The sequence below is a fragment of the Schistocerca piceifrons genome, chromosome 3 (genome assembly GCF_021461385.2).
Source record: "Schistocerca piceifrons isolate TAMUIC-IGC-003096 chromosome 3, iqSchPice1.1, whole genome shotgun sequence".
Lineage (NCBI taxonomy): Eukaryota > Metazoa > Arthropoda > Insecta > Orthoptera > Acrididae > Schistocerca > Schistocerca piceifrons.
The window spans coordinates 892,080,183-892,102,513 of NC_060140.1; the positions used below are offsets into that span (position 1 = coordinate 892,080,183).

Here is a 22,331-nt window from a genome sequence, read left to right on the forward strand (position 1 = left end):
AATGGAAAATTAAAAGCAAGGGCGGTAACAATAAGAACGCTGTGGAAATTCCGCTGTTAAATGCAGAGGAGAGAGCGAACATATGGAAGGAGTAAATTGAAGGTCAGTACGATGGGGAGAACTTATCTGATGACATCATAGAACAAGGGACAGAAGTCGAAAGTGAAGAGATAATATATCCTGTATCAGAATCACAGTTAAAAAGAGATCTGGAAGACTTAGGATCAAATAAGGCAGAATGGATGTATAACATTCCATCGGAATTTCTAAAATCATTGGGTGATGTGACAACAAAACGACGATTCACGTTAGTGTGTAGAATGAATAAGACTGCGACATACCATCTTACTTTCGGAAAAATATCATCCACACAATTCCGAAGACCGCAAGAGCTCACAGGTGCGAAAATTATTGCACTTTCAGTTTAACAGCTCATGCATCCAAGCTGCTGACAAGAATAATATACAGAAGAATGGTAAAGAAAATTGAGGCTGTGTTAGATGACGATCAGTTTGGTTTTAGGAACGGTAAAGGCACCGGAGAAGCAATTCTGACACTGTGGTTGATAATGGAAGTAAGACAAGAAAAATCAAGACACGTTCATAGGGTTTGTCGACCTGGAAAAAGCATTCGACAATATAAAATGGTGCAAGGTGTTTGGAATTCTGTGAAAAATAGGGATAAGCTATAGGGAGAGACATGTAATATACAAAACGTACAAGAGCCAAGAGGGAATAATAGGAGTGGACTATCAAGAACGTAGTGCTCGTATTAGAATGTGTGTAAGACAGATTTTCTAGCTTCCCTACAACGTCAAGCCTCTGACATTCCTCGCCCCGATTCATAGAATTTTATACTTTGCTTGGTTATTCAATCATTTTCTCATGGTCACCTCCCCTCTGGCAGTCCCCTCCCGAAGACCCGAATGGGGGACTATGCTGGAGTCTTTTGACAGTGGAGAGATCACGACATTTTTTCAGTTGTAGGCCCCATGTCCTGTGGATACACGTTGTGCGTCTTCAATACAGTAGTTTGCATTGTATTCTGCATCCTCACCCCGTAGATCATTGCTGACTCTTCCGTCTTTAGTGGTAGTTTCCCACCACAAAGACAAGAGAGTGCCCTGAACCTCAGTCCAATCCTTCACCCTCTTTGACAAGTCCGTTGGCAGAATGAGGGTGTCTTCTTATGCCGGAAGTCTTCGGCTGCCATCATCTACATCTACATCTACATCTACATCTACATCTACATGGATACTCTGCAAATCACATTTAAGTGCCAGGTAGAGAGTTCATCGAACCACCTTCTCAATTCTCTATTATTCCAATCTCGTATAGCGCGCGGAAAGAACGAACACCTATATCTTTCTGTACGAGCTCTGATTTCCCTTATTTTATCGTGTTGATCGTTTGTCTCTATGTAGGTCGATGTCAAAAAAATATTTTCGTATTCAGAGGAGAAAGTTGGTGATTCGAATTTCGTGAGAAGATTCCGTCGCAACGAAAAACGCCTTTCTTTTAATGATTTCCAGCCCAAATCCTGTATCATTCCTGTGACACTCTCTCCCACATTCGCGATAATACAAAACGTGCTGCCTTTCTTTGAACTTTTTCGATGTACTCCGTCAGTCCTATCTGGTAAGGATCCCACACCGAGCAGCAGTATTCTAAAGGAGGACGGACAAGCGTGGTGTAGGCAGTCTCCTTAGTAGATCTGTTAGGTTTTCTAAGTGTCCTGCCAGCAAAACGCAGTCTTTGGTTAGCCTTGCTCCACAACATTTTCTGTGTGTTCCTTAAAATTTAAGTTGTTCGTGATTGTAATACCTAGGTATTTAGTTGAATTTACGGCTTGAAGATTAGACTGATTTATCGTGTAACCGAAGTTTAATGAATTCCTCTTAGCACTCATGTGAATGACCTCACACTTTTCGTTATTTAGGGCCAACTGCTAATTTTCGCACCATTCAGATATCGTTTTTAAATCGTTTTGCAATTTGTTTTGCTCTTCTGTTGACTTTATTAGTCGATGAACAACAGTGTCATCTGCAAATAACCTAAGAGGGTTGCTCAGATTGTCTCCGAAATCGTTGATATAGATAAGGAACAGCAAAGGGCCTATAACACTATCTTGGGGAACCCCAGAAATCGCTTCTGTTTTACTTAATGACTTTCCGTCAATTACTAAGAACTGTGACCTCTCTAACAGGAAATCACAAATCCAGTCACATAACTGAGACGATATTCCGTAAGCACGCAACATCACTACAAGCCGCTTGCGTGGTAAAGTGTCAAAACTACAAGCCGCTTGCGTGCTACAGTGTCAAAAGCCTTCCAGAAATCCAGAAATACGGAATCTATCTGGAATCCCTTGTCAATAACACTCAACACTTCGTGTGAATAAAGAGCTAGTTGTGTTTCACAGGAACGATGTTTTCTAGACCCATGTAAACTGTGTGTCAATAGACATTTTTCTTCGAGGTAGTTCATAATATTTGAACAAAATATATGTTCCAAAATCCTGCTGCATGTCGACGCTAACGATATGGACCTGTAATTTAGTGGATTACCCCTACTACCTTTCTTGAATATTGGTGTGACCAATGCTGATTATGAAAGAAAATGTAAGCGGTGGCGGGTTTCGAACCCGAGACCCAGGACGATTTTACTACTAATCAAATACGCTACCCCACTTTTAATCTCATTTTGTTCGTTATTGTTCGATGCATTTGTTCGGGGTGGTCGTCCTATGAAACCCGTTCAGGTTCAGAGTCGATCTGTTCATACAGTTTTTTTTATTAGAAAGAGTAAATAGTTCAAATGGCTCTGAGCACTATGGGACTTAACTTCTGAGGTCATCAGTCCCCTAGAACTTAGAACTACTTAAACCTAACTAACCTAAGGACATCGCACATATCCATGCCCGAGGTTGGATTCGAACCTGCGACCGTAGCGGTCGCGCGGCTCCAGACTGTTGCGCCTAGAACCGCTCGGCTACTCCGGCCGGCTTTCCTCTTTTAGCGTATTATGTCGCGACATTTTGTTATTGGCAACGACATTGATACAGAACAGAATTGAGTGTCCGTTGCAGGTAAGACATTATCAGAGCTTACTTACAGACCTCACCTGCTAGGAGATTTCCTTGTTGGTTGCAGTGAAATAGATCAGACATGGACGCATTAGCCACTGTGATTGAGCATTTCTGCGAGAAGGTCAGTTTCATTTAATTCTGTCGATGTTCAAAGTTCCTTTCATTATCAACTATCAAGTGAAATAGTTTTAATTTTATTTTATATTTTCCACAATTTCCCCTCATCAAATCTTTTGATTAGATTCCTCCAAACGCTATATTGGTTCCGCTTTTTTTATTTTTTTTATCTGTAGTCAGATGGCTCTCAAAAGCTTTCATGGTGAGACCTCACTTTGCAGCCGTTAACTGCCTGGTGTTCTAAGACGAACAAAAACAAATTAATGACTGTTTTGGGTGCACTTACCGCATTGAATCTCTCAGAAAATCCAAGCTTTGACAACCACCACATTGTCTTCGTCACGAAAACACCTGATAATAAAAGAAGTAATGGAATCACCCAGATTCGCTGCGACCTACAGTTGGAACATCTACAGAGTCACCATTTAGATACACAGAACATAATTTTTATCACCAACATACATCAACTCAAAAAGTGACTGTGGTGCGGTGTAGGGTTTGACAGTAACCACTCTCCAGATTTTAAATGTCATTACATTGTTAGCACTTACATGAAATGCTCTAAAGTACCATGAATTTTGTGCACTCGTTTCATAGCTAGTGCAATAATCTGCCTTCAGTACCTAGAATGAACTTACTTTAAGATTTTCAAGAGATAAAATAAGACATATTGCTTATTAACGACGGATGTCACAGCTTAGAAGTCGCTCAATGTTTTTGTATGGGGAAACAAGGTGAAGTTACTGTTTCTTTTTTTATATATATACTGTACTCGATCGTTTTGTCGACTCTCTGTTTTAACAAATTTTAGAAGGGACGTGACAAAACGTGTAAGGTGTCAGACAAATAACACACCTTACACTGGACTCCTGAAACAGTTCTGGTTAAATTGACACGTCACACGACATAGGTACGTGAAAGTGTACGAGTTTTATTGATAAACAAATGGAATAAACAAGCCGACATTTCATGAATATAAACCACTAACACAATAATAATTGCACGCACGTAATTTTCCAAAACTGAGCTACAAGATACAGTTCTGAGGAATGGAGAATTTAAAGATGGCGACGACTGTCCCTGGTTCAGTTGAAACCTTCTCAGTGGCATATACAGCAGACACAATGCGATATCAGAGCTGCTGGGCAGGCTGGTGGCAAAAGCCACACTTGTGCCTACTTTTAACAACATTTCGGGAAAACGTTCTGCTGGAACACGGCTGAACATGACAGACAAGAGTCCAGTGAAACCCAACTCAAAACACTGGTGACTCAACGTAGCCACCTGTGTTAAAACCCCCATAGAAAAAAGCTGTTTGTCTCATTTTTATGTAGCAGAAGTTAAACTCTGCCCTATGAAAGAAACGACACCTGCGATAGGCTACAGAAACTCTAGCGGGTCGGGTTATAACAAATACGAACGCTCTGATTGGCCCAAAAGAAAACGCGTGGCCACCAGCTTTGACATAGGCAAGTGTCGACAGAAAAATTCGCTCTTCTCTTACAGCAAATCGTCGAGTGTTTGAGCAAAACGACTTGCGCTGTGCTGAGATGGTTGCGAGAGCAATTATGTGAACAGTTATTCACAGGCTCGTATTAACTCCTACGGAGTTAAACTGGAAAGTCTCCTAGTGCAGAGATTGCACCGAGCATTGACTGTTGACGCTTGCGAGCATTTTGAGGGCAACGACGTACACGCTATTCCAGCCAAATAGTGTGTACCATGCCAATCAACCAAGCTAGGGAATAACTAGGAGTCTCGGCTTCACTGAAGACGTAGGAATTGTATCAGATTGGTGTTTAACAGTTGAGAGAGGTTTATAATAGATTCTCAGTTTCACAGATTGTGCCAACAGCAGCCACTGCTGCCGCAGTCATGCTGTGCCAAAAAGTGATATTCAATTCACACTCGGAACTGCGGTCATCTCCGCCGCTCCTATTTTTCTATACATTCAACCATGACCTGTAGTTAAATATATTCACAACTGTCAGGCCTAACTGAAGCAGAAACGTGAGACATCTGATCTAACTAAAAGGACTGTGAGCCACAGCAGAGTGATTTATACTCTGAAGTTATTGAACTGTTTTAATTGCGCAGTTATATTTTCAGTGATATTTACGTACCCTATATGGACCCCATTCAATTTTGGGGATTTTCATCGTGAATTTTTAGCTCAATTGATACCTCTTGCCCCGATTGTAAAATGGTTCAAATGGCTCTGAGTACTATGGGACTTAACTTCTAAGGTCATCAGTCCTCTAGAACTTAGAACTACTTAAACCTAAGTAACCTAAGGACATCACACACAATCATGCCTGAGGCAGGATTCGAACCTGCGACCGTACCGGTCGCGAGGTTCCAGACTGTAGCGCCTAGAACCGCTCGGCCACCCCGGCCGGCCCCCGATTGTATTTAGTTTGTTTGTATTTTATCGACCCCAGACATCGTCATCAACCATCTTACTATTAAAGAACCTTAGAATAGTAGGAACTTCGCTTCACAGTTGTGAAACCCCAATATCAATATTTTACCATCCTGCACGTATTACAGTTTCGACTGATATGCCATAAAGACATACTTGGAAAAAAATAAACCTTCATATCGAAAATCTGTACACTAATATCTGTTAGCTATAACGTTTCCTTTACAAGGGTGTTTAGTGAAACCGACATTGAGATAATTGTCTAAATACATCACTGTCCATACTGCTGCACTCTTCTCTGCATGATGAGCTGGTATCTTCCTACCTTGCAGGCCATGGATTCTCCAGCAGAAGGAGGTTCTTACTCATTGGTCTGAAGATGACCACGGTAGTGGTCGAAACCGGTCACCGTAATAAATAAATTGTGATCAAGACTGTTTTTGATGGTAAATACTCACAGAGCGTCCTTGCGCAACTGTGGTAGGAAGATAGATCACAACCAGTCTCACACATGTTAGAAACGGCTTACTAGTAACTTAATGTGTAAATATCCCAAAAACCATCGAATATTGTCCTAGATCATGCAACAATCTAGCCATTTAGCACACAGTGAAATGTTTTTAGCGATGAAATTCGTACGTGTACTCTTTCAAGTGGCAAACGTTTAACATTCGTACAACCTTAGGGGAACTAAAATATTTGCTGTCGCGTAATCATTCATTCTTTAGGTCATAGGTATTAGTGCTAACATTTCCTGTTGTGACAACTTCAAAATTAGCACTATGATATAGATATCTGTACAACCTGAAGCTAATGACTCAAGCTGCCATATACAGATCTCATCTGATGAAAGGGTTCTGAATTTGTATACATTCAACGGACTGACAGGACATTCCCACACAATGTAATTTACATAGCACTTCTCTTATAACTATGTGGCCACAAAGTCAAATACAGTAGCCCAACGATTTCATGCCCTCGTTACGCTGTATCTCAATTTTAATCAACACATAATGCGGTACTTTGTAATACGGTAATTATAATTACCCTATGGTGGTAGGTACTTACTAGGGAAATGGTCCAATCTGACATACCGAAACCTACCCTGAAATTTCTTCTATGTGAAAAGAATACAACGAAAGAAATATGCTGTTAAAAGTTGCTGCTAAGACGCATTACAAGTATTTTTTTAAAACTGTTGAAGTTATTGTTTCTTGTCGCACGAAGAACTGCTTATGACAGTGGTTTGTACAGCCCTTCCTGCCTAGCGTTCGATTGGCCGTGACGAGAGAGCGTAGCGCCGGGTGGTGCTAATATCCAGAGGGACAGAAGTGAATCTGAAACACCTAAAAAAAAGTGTCGCGTACCATTAATGTTTTGAATAACAGACAGTTAGTATCAACAGCTAAACTGCTGCATGTGTAATTCTTTAATTCTTACAAAGGTGACTAGCAGACGACTTCCATCAATCGTGACTTGATTTACTGAAACGAAATATTTCTTACACATACACCACCTTATAACAATTTCTATAGCATAGGTTTTACAATAATTTTTGAATAAGATATATCTTAGTAACAATGAATCACTTCCTTATTTATCCCCCATATTAGTCACAAAAATGTCATTTTAATGACGAAAACAAACAGTTAAATCAGGTCAACCGGACGAAAGAAAAAAATACCGTAATGCTTTCAAGCAGATCACGGTAATCACCAGTTTTATCACACACAATTGGGGTGGAGCAAGAAATGGTTCTGGCTGTTGCTCTGTTTATTGTGCTGTATACCGAGCAAACGTAAAGCTAATCGTAAAATGTGCTAACGCGAACTGATAAGGCACAATGACTGAAATTTAGTTATATTGTCCTCCTGATAAACTTCAAATGACATGGAGCTATCGAAAGTTATTTTACTGACAATTTGCTTAAAAATATTTCTGACAGTCAAAAAAGAGCTTTAGCGAGAATCACATTGGTCGTTTCGCATGAAATCTGAATTATATGAATAGTCTTTTCGTCGTCTTCTCAGAGACAAAAGTAACGTTTTGTCAAGACCAAGAGTCCAACTTAAACAATGAATTAATGTCCGCAAATGGTTAGAAATCGTTACGAATGAAATGCTAGAAACTGTTCTTCCCTATTTTTCCAGGTTCTGATAGGTTGATTATAAGATTTTTGTCACTAAACGGTTCTTTTTTTATTTTTCCTGCTAATACGCCATGAGTTCCCTGAAGACGTATACAGGGCGATCCTTTGATCATGACGGGGCCAAATATCTCACGAAATAAGCGTCAAACGAAAAAACTACAAAGAACGTAACTTGTCTAACTTGAAGGGGGAAATCAGATGGCGCTATGGTTTGCCCGCTAGATGGCGCTGCCACAGGTCACACGGATATCAACTGCGTTTTTTTTAAATAGGAATTCCCATTTTATTACATATTCGTGTAGTACGTAAAGAAATATGAATGTTTTACTTTGGCCACTTTTTTCGCTTTGTGATAGATGGCGCTATAATAGTCACAAACGTATGGCTCACAATTTTAGACGAACAGTTGGTAAAAGGTAGATTTTTTAAATTAAAATACAGAACGTAGGTACGTTTGAACATTTTATTTCGGTTGTTCCAGTGCGATACACGTACCTTTGTGAATGGTTCAAATGGCTCTGAGCACTATGGGTTCAAAATGGCTCTGAGCACTATGGGACTTAACTTCTATGGTCATCAGTCCCCTAGAACTTAGAACTACTTAAACCTAACAGTCATCACGAGGCACCTTTGTGAACATATCATTTCTGAGAACGCATGCTGTTACAGCGTGGTTACCTGTAAATACCACATTAATGCAATAAATGCTCTAAATGATGTCCGTTAACCTCAATGCATTTGGCAATACGTGTAACGACATTCCTCTCAACAGCGAGTAATTCGCCTTCCGTAATGTTCGCACATGCATTGACAATGCGCTGACTGATGTTGTCAGGCGTTGTCTGAGGATCACGATAGCAATTATCCTTCAACTTTCCCCACAGAAAGAAATCCGGGGACGTCAGATCCGGTGAACGTGCGGGCCATGGTATGGTGCTTCGACGACCAATCCACTGTCATGAAATATGCTATTCAATACCGCTTCAACCGCATGCGAGCTATGTGCCAGACATCCATCATGCTGGAAGTAAATCGCCATTCTGTCGTGCAGTGAAACATCTTGTAGTAACATAACGTAGGAAATCAGCATACATTGCACCATTTAGATTGCCATCGATAAAATGGGGGCAATTATCGTTCCTCCCATAATGCCGCACCATACATTAACACACCAAGGTCGCTGATGTTCCACTTGTCGCAGCCATCGAGGATTTTCCGTTGCCCAATAGTGCATATTATGCCGATTTACGTTACCGCTGTGGGTGAATGACGCTTCGTCGCTAAATAGAACGCGTGCAAAAAATCTGTCATCGTCCCGTAATTGCACTTGTGCCCAGTGGCAGAACTGTACTCGACGTTCAAAGTCATCGCCATGCAATTCGTGGTGCATAGAGGTATGGTACGGGTGCAATCGATGTTGATGTAGCATTCTCAACACCGACGTTTTTGAGATTCCCTATTCTGGCGCAGTTTGTCTGCTACTGGTGTGCGGATTAGCCGCAACACCAGTTAAAACACCTACTTGGGCATCATCATTTGTTGTAGGTCGTGGCTGACGTTTCACATGTGGCTGAACACTTCCCGTTTCCTTAAATAACGTAACTATCTGGCGAACGGTCCGAACACTTGGATGATGTCGTCCAGGATACCGAGCAGCATACATAGCACGCGCCTGTTGGGCATTTTGGTCACAATAGCCATACATCAACACGATATCGACCTTTTCCGCAATTGGTAAACGGTCAATTTTAACACGGGTAATGTATCACGAAGCAAATATCTTCCACAGTGGCGGAGTGTTACGTGATACCACGTACTTATACGTTTGTGACTATTACAGCGACATCTATCACCAAGCGAAAAAAGTGGTCCAACTAAAACATTCATATTTCTATACGTACTACACGAATATATAATAAAATGGGGGTTCTTATTTAAAAAGAACGCTGTTGATATCCGTTTGATCTATGGCAGCGCCATCTAGCGGGCCAACCATAGCGCCATCTGGTTTCCCCCTTCAAGCTAGACGAGTTTTGTTCTTTGTAGTTTTTTCATTTGACGCTCATTTCGTGAGACATTTGGCCCGGTCACTATCAATGGGCCACTCTGTATAAAGCTGCAGAAATAGTAATCCACGCATATTTATCACTGTTGTTGTTGTAAATGAATGTGTCACAGCGCTAATCGACTTCACAACAGTCTTTTTTTTTCACCTCAAAATGATAAAGCGTGGTCTGGTTATAGTTCTTTCATGAAAACTTGTTGATCACCATTAGTCACAGCAGATGTCTAGGTAACAACAAGCTTCATCTTCATGGCAGCTGTGAATTAATGGCATCTCCTCTACACTTTTACTTGAAGTAAACTTCATTGCTTTGTGACCTCCTATACTACACGATTTCTTTAATTTGCTTACCCACGCCGAAAAAGACTTTAAATCAGCAATTTTCATTTCAGTTACGATTTGGAGGACCCACTATGGTAGATCTTCATCAGTAATACTGCACTGCCTCACGAGCAACTCTACGTAATACACATCACAAAAAAACTTCTGTTAAGAACTATTGTTCACGTTATTTATTCAAGTTTAGGGGCTTAATGCGGCTATTAATTGGGGTGGGGGGACTTTGTAGCCACCCTGTACAGTAAATATTTCGGATAGTTTTTCTTTCAGATTTATCCGAGTTCCCTTATGGCGCGTATTGATCAATCCGTGTGAGTCTGTCTCTCATTTTATTCTGTTCACTGTCAGATTGCATGAAGCAAAACCGAGTTTCCACAAGTAATTAACATTAAGTGCGAAAACCAATGAAAATTACTTCATTTTAATTGCACAACTGTGGGTTCTTGGTGAAACATTGTAAATTAACGAAACAAACACTGTTTTTTGCCTTGTTTCACAATTTTGTTATTAATGTTATTGCACAACCTAGGTTTCGGATTATAAGCAAGTTTTTGAGTACATTACCCATTCCCAAAGATGATAATGCATAGATAAACGTGATGACAAGGCAAAGATAATTATCTCATCTTCTTAAGGTATCGTTTCACAGTATAATGTAAAATTACGTCAATGACCATTTTTAACAAATTACATACCTAATTATACAATTCAGCAATTACACTAACACGACAAGTCTAAAGTTATGCATCAGACACGGACTTTTTAGCAAAATTTTGGACCGAGGTCCACCATAGTCAAAAAGTTCTTGGCTGATGTATAACTTTAGTCCAGTCATGTTAGTGTGATTGCTGAATTGTGTAATTATGTATGTAATTTGTTAAATATGGTCATTGATGTAATTTTACATTAAGCTTTGGATCTATACCTTAAGAAGTTGAGATAATTATCTTTGCTTGTCATCATCTTTATCAGTGCATTATCATCTTTGGGAATCAATAACATACTTGGAAAATGGGCTTATAACCCGAAACCTAGATTGCGCAGTAAGATTAATAATAAAATTGTGAAACAAGGAAAGAAGTGTCTGTTTAGTTAATATTACTTCAGTTTTATCTTGATTCTTAACACTTATGCTACTGCAAATGCAATTGGTAATTACTATGGGTATCAAATGAGTTGAAAATTTGAGTGAACAGTAAGCGCCAACAATTGTTCCAGACAAACTATCAATCAAAACTAAAATTCGCTATACAAATTACCATCACACTGAGTTGTGTTATTTGTTTACCGACCCGACGTCAAAGAAGGATACGCGCCTGCCATGTTGCGCACACGCAGCCCGATACACCTCCGATAGGGTTGTATATTTTTCCGGCTGCCTGATGGAGTACGAATTTGGCAGTTTCCAACATTTTTTTAAAAAAACACTTACAGTGCGGCTTAACAGCTAAAGATAAAAATAAATCATAAATTTGGAGTGTCGGTCACCGCTGTATGCCTAATGGGCCAGCTATATAATCGCTTTGCGCCGTTTTTCCATTTCCTTTCTGACGCTGTTCTCGTTGTCTAATTAGCTCAGCACTGCACATTTTAGGCTTTTCGGATTCATTTCGATGCGAGCATTCCCTCGGAAATGCGTTTTCTAAAATTCGTAGCAGAGTAACGAGTCGTATGAGACAACCTTGTTTCTCTACTCGTGTTTTGTAATTTTCATTTTAGTACCGATTTTCACTTACATTCCAGTGAATATTTTTATAGTCTCTCTCTTAGGACCCTAGCAGAGCGCTACAAGCTCTTCACTTGCACCCGAATCAATTTTCTAACTAAACGCGTCTCTACACTACACTGATTTATAGCTTTACACGAAGCCAATTCGTAGCAAACAGGTGCACGCGCCTATGCTGGTACGTCACAGGGCGCAACCAGTGTTTACTTACTATTGGTCTCGTAGTTATTAGTGATTCAAACCTGACGATGTTTCGTCACACAAAAAAGTCTGATAGACGAGAGAACAGAAGTCTGATAGACGAGAGAACAGAAGTTTTCACGTCAATAAAAAATAAATCGGCAATTCTCATTGCGAATCCCACATTTTTATTACAATTTTTGACAAACATCCTAATATCCATGCCCTCTTTCAGGACTGAGTTCTCTAGTTTGAAGTGTGGACTAGAAACCGTGTCTGATGAAACAACGTTTTGCACTTGTTCGTTTTGCTGCTTTCGACGACAGCAGATTTTTCTGTATTCCTGTACTTGGAGCGCTGCAGCGCTGTAAAACTGTTCGAATAGACCGGTTCACTGAGCTACTGCCACATTCACATGGAATATTATAAATACCTGCAAACCTTAGCCCACGACCATTTTTCACACGGCGATACTTTTCTGTTATTTTCCTTAGCAGCTGAAAGACGGTTTTAATTCCACATCTGGTTAAGATTCCCTCCAATTTTACTTGATGCTACTCCTCAGAACGAAAGGAAGGCCGTACGCTGAACTTTCTGAGCTGCATGACAGACTTGGATGACAGCTGATTTAATTTCGTGTGACAGACAGCCATTTTACCTGAACGCGGACATTAGGTCGTTTATTTCGGCGCTGAGAGTGTTCTCGTCCGATACACTTCTACCTCCATGTATCAAAGTTTTCAGCAATGCTCTCTTTTAGCTGGTTGATGCAAACTGTAACCGTGGAAATTACGGTCTGTGTGGATCTGTTTACGTAGCTTATAGAGTGTCCAAGCCGAACGCCTAACTTCTGCTCAATTAGGACGTCTAAAAAGTATAGCTTTCCTTTTTTCTCCGTTACCGCAGTGGATTTTATGGAGCGACGTACTTATGATCGGTGGCTTTCCAGGCGAACACAGTGGTGGTTATTGGATCGGATTTTCTTCGAGAATTAAAGCGACAGATGCACTGATAACAGTTTATACAACATATCCGTCGCGAAAGATACCGTCACTAAATTTTTTTTTGTTTAAAATTCAGTAAGCATGGGGTAAATGTTTTTAATTGGCGAAAACGAACGGTAAACCATCCTAAAGTTGATTACTATACAGGGTGATTCAAAAAGAATACCACAACTTTAGGAATTTAAAACTCTGCAACGACAAAAGGCAGAGCTAAGCCTATCTGTCGGCGAATTAAGGGAGCTATAAAGTTTCATTTAGTTGTACATTTGTTCGCTTGAGGCGCTGTTGACTAGGCGTCAGCGTCAGTTGATGCTAAGATGGCGACTGCTCAACAGAAAGCTTTTTGTGTTATTGAGTACGGCAGAAGTGAATCAACGACAGTTGTTCAGCGTGCATTTCGAACGAAGTATGGCGTTAAACCTCCTGATAGGTGGTGTATTAAACGTCCGTAACTACCTGAACGTCAACTACCCGAGGCGATGGATCGGCCGCCAGGCAGCCCGTGACAGAGCACTTCATCACTGACCCCCAAGAAGCCCTGATCTTACCCCCTGCGATTTTTTCTTATGGGGGTATGTTAACGATATGGTGTTTCGGCCACCTCTCCCAGCCGCCATTGATGATATGAAACGAGAAATAACAGCAGCTATCCAAACTGTTACGCCTGATATGCTACAGAGAGTATGGAACGAGTTGGAGTATCGGGTTGATATTGCTCGTGTGTCTGGAGGGGGCCATATTGAACAGCTCTGAACTTGTTTTTGAGTGAAAAAAAAACTTTTTAAATACTCTTTGTAATGATGTATAACAGAAGGTTATATTATGTTTCTTTCATTAAATACACATTTTTAAAGTTGTGGTATTCTTTTTGAATCACCCTGTATAATTCTACCAAAACTTACGTAATGTATGTTCCTGGGCCACGCATTCGTCGATTATTTCATTTGTTTAATTCTGTTTACATTAAAAGTTTATCTGCTTTGAATAAGAATGGCATAACTTCGTAAAGACTTTATTGTACATTTCACATATTTATGTCGCTCATAGTCAGACAGAAAACATAGTAGTTTATCTCTCACGTAATTCTTGGCCATTATACAGAATATGTCTTATTTCTATTTAGGCTACACAATCTATCATTTTATTCGACTTTTAAAATCAGTTCCATCACTTTAGCTAAGGCATATTTCGTTATGCCCATATAATTTACATAGCGTCTAAATGTCTTTGCTGGTTTAGAATATTTGGCCACTTTTTGTTTGTTTTGGTCACGCATGTGAATCAACGCCAGATTTCCTTAATGCTGATCATAAGTGTGCTTTGCACTAAAACTGAGGATGGCGTTTATTAAATCAATAATTAGTGAACTGTTCAGTACATATAGAGTACTCGCGCAGCGCAGCGAAATATCAAAATGTACAACAAAATATTTGACTAATGCGTCGCTAAGAACTATACACATCGTATAAATCAGCCAAATTATATGTTTATTCATTCCAAGATCATTTTCCGTATGTTTTCTCAAATTATAAATCTGTTTTATATGTTTACTGCATTTTAAAAAATTGTTTTATGTTTATTGCTGATGTGAATTACCAATATTCTTTGCTATCATGGTGAGTATGTCGAAATTTGTAGACATGATCTTGAGAAGTTGTCAGCGTTTTACAACACTAAAGGTATCACATAATTTAAGTTATATGCTGAAGTCCATGCTGAACGTTGTAAAAGGTCGGTAACTCGCGGCCTCCTGTAGACTGGAATGTCTTTAGTACACGACCTTGATAACTTTAATACTTTAGTTTCAATTTCGGAAATTTATTTCGTGCAACATTTTAATTTTGCATGTAATTCTCCAGTCTGTTTCGTATAGCATATATTCAGGGTCAGTATATTTTTTCTGTGGATACATTGTCAGTGAATCTAGTTTTTTATGTCTATTTATCAGTTTTCTGTATAACACTAATTATTTGTAGAAGTCCCCTTTATCTAAATGATATACCACAATTGACATGTGGTGATCCGTGTAGCTCGTAAAGGATATTAATTATATTACACATCAAAGGTCTTGTAATTACAATTGCAGTTGATGTAGCATGTCGAATTACCTCACTACATACAATCGCGTGCAAGTAAAAATGCTATAACTTAATTAATACTAAATTAATCTCCATGGCCACATTAAAACAAGAATTACCTCATGCGCAACCATCACAGGATGATTTTAATTTAAGAAACAACCTTTACATCCAAGTGCAAGTGAATGGGACGCATCATCAAATTGTTTTCCTAATTTTACGGGAAAGTAGTTCTTTCACCTTTCAAATGCTTTCTTCACGCACACCCAGTCCAATCAGATAATTATAATTAACGATTCCAGATCAAAATATCTGGTGTTTTGCGATCCATTTTAAATTTTAATATATTTATTTACATTTTAATCTGGTGTTCAGCCTACAACAAAAATGCTTTTGAACAGTACATGAGGATGTCGATACTGGTGATATCAAGGATTTTTTGCTGAGCTCTCTTACAAACGATGCGTGTCTGCCGTCTTCGTCTGCAAATTGAGTTTTCTCTGCAGTTTTAGACCGATCACGTATTAGCCATGTTGACTTTACTCCAATGTGATTATTGATAATATAAGTTCATAGGCTTCCAAGACCAGTGTCAACTTGAATAAAATGGTTTTCAGATGCTATGCAGCATCATTGTACTCTAAAGCAGCTAAATTATCGAAGTTTCTACCGCATTGCTGCCGTGCCTTTCAGGGCGGTTTTATAATGTTTGATTGTTTAGAAAACAAATCCACAATAAGTAGACAAAGTTTGTTGAAATTCATGAATTGACATATGACAATCCAGTGGTTTTTAGGCAGTAAACCTGTGAACTTTCAATCCTGAGCTACCCAGTCGTGCACAAATTTTCGTCGAAAATTAACGTAGTGAAACTGTCGTTTAGTAAAGAGAGAGTTTACACTGATCAGCGAGAACATAATGACACCTATCTAATAGCCGGTATGTCAACCTTTGGCACGGATAACAGGGGAAATGAAGCCTGGGACATGGCTAGAGGGAGTTGGCAACACATTCGCACGCAAGTCACCTAACTCCCGGGAATTCCTTGGAGAGGAGCGATAAGCTCTGATCCCACGTACACACATCCCATATGTGTTTGACGGGGTTCAGATCTGACTAGTTGGGGGTACGGGTTGGGGGGGGGGGGGAATTTGGGACATGGCGCATTATCTTGTTGAAAAATGCCACTGCCATCGAGAAACATGATCGTCATGAATTGGTTACAAGGTATGCAATCAGTGTACGATACTCGTTGGCCATCATGGTGCCTTACACGAGCTCCACTGGACATGGATGCCCACGTGAATGTTCCCCAGAGTATAATGGAGACGCCGCCTGCATGACTCCGTCCCACAGTACAGGCATCAAGGATTCGCACACTCCCATCAGCATAATGAAGAAGGTATGGGAATTCATCAAACCGTGCAACCCTCTGCCACTGTGCCAGCGTCCAGTGCCAATGGTCACATACCCATTTCAGTCATAGTTGCTGATGTCGTGGTGTTAACATTGGTACATACTTGGGCCAACGGCTGCAGAGGCCCATTGTTAGGAGTGTTCGGTGCAGTGTGTGTTTGGACCCACCTGTGCTTTGCCCAGCATTAAAGTCTGATGTTAGTTCTGCCACAGTCCGTCGCCTGTCCTGTTTTACCAGTGTACCCAGATTACGATGTCCAACATCTGTAATGAGAGTTGGCCACCCAATCCCCCCGACATCTACACGTGGTTCCACCTGGGTTTCGCCACGTGTTGATGACACTCATCACAACACACCTCGAACACCCGACAAGTCGTGCCGTTTTATAAACGCTCGTTCCGACCCTCCGGGCCATCACAATCTGCCCTCGGTCAAGCCAAGATAGATCGCGCACTCTTGCCATTCTACAGACTGACAGCAGTCTCACTGACTCTACATGCACCATGCGTACGTCTGTTTGGCAGTCTTTTCTCACCAGGTAACGCTACTATCGCGTGGACGGGTTTATACCAATAGTAGGTCAGAGGTCATAACGTTCTGGTTGATCAATGTAATTCTTACAAGAAAGTAAAAACAATAACCAGCCACTGCTAATAATTCTGTTTACTCAAACTGAACTGCGCCATTACCAGTTTCGATCAGACAGTTTTATTGGCCCGCAGTTCAAGTGTCAATGAGCTGTTGCCTTGGAAGACGACGGATTAGAGCCCTCGCATCGGTGTGATGAAGGAGGTACCGGGATTCATCAGCTCATGCAGTGCTCTGCCACTCTGCCAACCTCCAGTTTCATTCATTTAGCTTACTCTGAATTCGATGTTGGCCAATTTTAGTAGTTGTGAAAGTTTCTTGGGTGGTGGTGCCCCACATCAAAAACAGATTTTAGAAAAATTGCCGCTCTATGTTACTTAGACCTGGCAAGGAACGAAACCGACATAAACAGTTGACAGAAAAGTTAACAGTGGCATAAAATGACTCAGATTTTCGACGCAATTAGTAGAAAGTAAACTGTTGTTATTTTAGAAAGCCGTTTACGATCATTATTACTTTGGGTCGTCGTTAACACTGTGGAGTCTTGTACCAGGGGAAGTCAGGGAGAGGATGTTGTTTGGTGGACGGTGTCCTTTTTCTAAAACACAATTATACACATGTATTAACAGGGTTCTTTATTCACAAGAACAAGAAAGCTTCCTTAAGCAAGTTGTGGCACAAGCTCCCCCGTAATAGTCCACGTTAGCCTCACTGTTGGCGAAGTACATGTCCCACTACAAACACTACACTCTTGTAGCCCGTGACACGAACAGGCAGACGTCAAATAGAATAGTGACTCTGTGTGTGACTGGGCTGGCTGACTGTGGCTGAGTGGGTCCTCTGCTACACGGTGTTGGCGTTGGCAGCGCGTTGCTTGCGAGTCTGTCGTCGGCCTCTCTCCTGATAGGCGTGCTTGATTCAGCAACTATTATCGACCTTCTTGGAACCTCTTCGCCGACCGGTGTGCTGGCGACAGCTTACGCCAGCACATTCTTTCCTCCCCAAAATGCTGCTCTGTTGTCGTGTAGGGAGGCTGCGAACGACAACAGGCAGGGGGGCAGGGCGCTGGACATAGAGATGAGCGAGGAGCGCTGACATGTCAGCTGCTCGTGGTGTAGTGATTAGCGTTGCTACCTCTGGCTCACGGGGTCCTGGCCGCGATTCGCCACCGGGTCGAGGGTTTTCTCCGCCCAGGGATTGAGTGTTTGTGTTGTCACTATCAACCGGGAAAATGGCTAGGTTAAACAGTGAAAACATTTGAAATTTGTACAGGTGCAGAAAAGCATGCCACTGAGCGCCCCACAAACCAAAAAATTGTCAAAATCGAGTTGTCAATGCACCATTGATCGATGCTGAACAACAAGAGTATATTTATTGTCAAGTTGCTACCATTTTCAACTGTTAGATCTAAAACTATGGGCAAGTACTGAATTAAGTCTCCTGAATTAAACACGCCGGCCGCTATTTTCCTTCAGTTCAAAAAAAAAAAAGTTCAAATATGTATGAAATCTTATGGGACTTAACTGCTAAGGTCATCAGTCCCTAGCTAACACCCTACTTAACCTAAATTATCCTAAGGACAAACGCACACACCCATGCCGAGGGAGGACTCGAGCCTCCGCCGGGACCAGCCTTACAGTCCACGACTGCAGCGCCATAGACCGCTCGGCTAATCCCGCGCGGCTTTTCCTTCAGTACTCAACCTAAATCACCCCTCTTGTAATGAAAGTATGCACGTTAAAAGCAGTAGTAGCGGAACATGCTGATTTGACTTTGCAACAAGCTTCTAGAAACAGATGACGAAAGGAACTCTGATCTCTTTCTGATATGAATGAAATTTAGGTGAGAGCTTATAACCACTATCTTCTGTCTTCCATTTTTTACGATTTTACGACGAAAAGATATGTTTGTCTTTTCTTTGTTTTACATTTCAGCCTCAAGTCAAACGAACAGTATCTTTAAAGGTTCCGAGTTAAACATTATCAGATGATATGAATACGCTGGTATCCGATAATGACTTGGTAATATGTCAAAGCCGGAAATGTTCCACTTCAGTGACTTGCACCTGAAACATACAATAAAAATTTAAGAGGTTATCGTTACGATTACCTAAGACAGTATTTAAATTTTCTGTAGCGTTTGTAATCTTGAATTAAATTCAAGTTCAAATTTTGGTTCAAATGCAGTTTACTTTTAAACGTTTAACACATCGATTTCGTCTCGAACTCAAGTGGTTTCTAGTCTGGATCTAAGGCTGTATTACTGCAGTTTTACTGGATAGCTAACAGCATCATCTGCGAAGAGCCTGAGATTGTGACGCACGATCAGCTAAGTTATTAGTGTGTAAAATGCACAGTAACGGTGTGCACTCCTCTGGGGCATACCAGATATTACTTGCATGTCTGCGGCCAGGATGAAGTCGGGCCTAGTGGTCTAATGGCGCAATGTTCCATAGTAGTCTGTAGTGGTCGTAGGTGTTTAGTTTTGCATTGTTGTTGATTCGTTTTTAATCGATTTGTGTGTCCTTTAGCCTATTTATGGAGAGCTGGGAAACACTTTAACTGCCACCCTGGTGGAGGCTTCACAATTAATTGCGCCATACCACACGAAGGGTTCAGTACAATCACATGGCTTCAATAAACCTCCAAAGATGTACGGAAATCCGCTGGCAGTGTGTCCCATGCACAGGGAAGGACAGTATCGGAATGCGCGGTAAACCATGGCGATTTCAGTAACTCTATCAGTCCGTTGAACATGGTTGCTGCACCAAATCAACATCCTGCACCCGGTCAACCATTCCCACTTTCAACACAAAGATGGATATCATCTATACCTAAGGCGGATTCCAACAATAAATTCTCGGTTTGTCCATCAGCCTAGACGTTCTGGAATCCTCTTCCGCGCAAATTATGGCGATGGAGAGAACACGATATCTCGGTAAATACATGAATGATATTATTCGTATCCACAATGCCAATAATGAAATGCTAGGCTGAAAGTTCTGGAATGTGGTAAACTAAAATTAAAGAGCTTTGGCAGACGAGCCAAAGATTACTCTCCAAGTGCTCGTATCCAAATCTGGCTCGGGTATGAGCTTTCTTTTGACCGTCATAACTGGACTGTTGATCGTTGCAGAGAAGAAATCAGATGTGTTACAGATTATTACGACGGTGGGTGTGTCAACGCAAATGATTATACATTTGCTGTCCATGATATCCGTCCTGTAATGGACTCGTAGGAGAAAGTCTATAACCGTAAGAGGGTGGCATATGGGCAGTGGACCTACAGCAACGAAGAAACTGGCAATGAAGGGGCATCCAAACTCAGAAACTGATGTTAGTTACAGGGTGTTCAGTGATGTAGCAAAAACCGAACGTACACTCGTACTTATCAGATGTTAATCAGTTTTGTGTGTTTGAACAGGCACATCAATTGGTTTCATAGATCTTTTGTCACTGGTAAGACAAGCAGCTTTTTACGGTAAATTCATTACGTGTCACTCTGAAATAAAATTATGTTTTTTATCATACTTATTTAGTCTATTGGAACCATTTATTGTTTTTATCGTTCTTTAAAATACGGCCTTCTGAAATGTATTATGATACTACGGCTAAAAGAAAGATAATTGAGGAGTACTACATAATGTTATCAACATATTGCAATTGAAATCACCATAACTTTTAGGAATCAGTCAGCTGATAAGAAAACTATAAAGGAGACTAAAAAAACTTTTGCAAAATTTATAGTATAAACTAAGTGTTAGTGTGACTGAATGAATGCCACAAAAGAGCGAGAGAAACTATCATTTATCAAGAAATGCAGTGAATTTAATTACATAACTGATCACGATTTGTTTGTATTTCAGTCTTCCCAGTTTTAAAACGAACTTGTGTCTTCGATACATGAGGAAACTTATGGTTTGTTACTAATAAATGAACATGCTACATGTTTATATTCATTTCTTTTTTTAGAGAATGAAACGCCTACAACCGTCCTTAAGATTTTATTTATTTCGTAACTACCAGTTTCGGCTCTTCAATATGCCTTTTTCAGGCTGGAAAGGAAAGCATCGGTACAAAGAAGGTAACGGCGAAAAAACCATGAATAACAGAAGAAATACTTCAGATGATCGAAGAAAGAGGGAACTACAATAATGTTCAGGAAAATCCAGGAATACGGAAATACAAGCCGCTAAGGAATGAAATAAATAGGAAGTGCAGGGAAACTAAGGAGAAATAACTGTGTGAAATATGTAAAGAAATCGGAAAAGAAATGATTGCCGAAATGACTGACCCGTATATAGAAAAGTCAGACCAACATTCGGTTAAATTAAAAGCAAGGGTGGTAACATTAACAGTGAAATGGGAATTCCACTGTTAAATGCAGAGAAAAGATCGAGGTGAAAAGAGCACACTGAAGTCCTCTATGAGGGGGGAGACTTGTCTGTTGCGATAGAAGGAGAAACAAGAGTCGATGTAGAAGAAATAAGAGATCGAATATTAGACTAAAAATTTAAAAGAGACTTGACATCAAATAAGGCAGAAAGGTTAGATAACAATCCATTATTATTTCTAAAATCATTGAGGGAAGTGGCAACAAACAGACAATTCACGTCAATGTGGAGATTGTATGAATCTGGCGATGTACCATCCGACTTTCCGATAAATATCGTCCACATAATTCCGAAGATTGAAAGAGCTGACAAGAGCGAGAATTTTTGGACAGTCAGCTTAATAGCTTATGCATTCAACTTGCTAACAAGAATAATTTACAGAAGAATTGAAAAGATGGTTCAAATGGCTCTAAGCACTATGGGACTTAACATCTGAGATCATCAGTCCCCTAGACTTAGAAATACTTAAACCTAAATAACTGAAGGACATCACACACATCAATGCCCGAGGCAGGATTCGAACCTGCGACCGGAGCAGCAGCGCGGTTCCGGACTGAAGCGCCTAGAACCGCTCGGCCACAGCGGCCGGCAATTGAAAAGAAAGCTGAGGATATTTTAGTTGATCAGTATGGATTTAGGAAAGATAGAGGCACCAATGAGGCAGTTGTGCCGTTGCTGTTGATAATGAAAGCGAGACTAAAGAAAAATCACGACACGTTCATAGGATTTGTCGACCTGGAAAAAGCGTTCGTTAATCTAAAATGGG

General features: G+C 40.5%; 1 pseudogene; it reads left to right on the forward strand.

Moving 5' to 3' along the window:
* Positions 1 to 13,170: 13,170 nt before the first annotated feature.
* Positions 13,171 to 20,506, forward strand: LOC124789163 (annotated as a pseudogene).
* Positions 20,507 to 22,331: the final 1,825 nt, after the last annotated feature.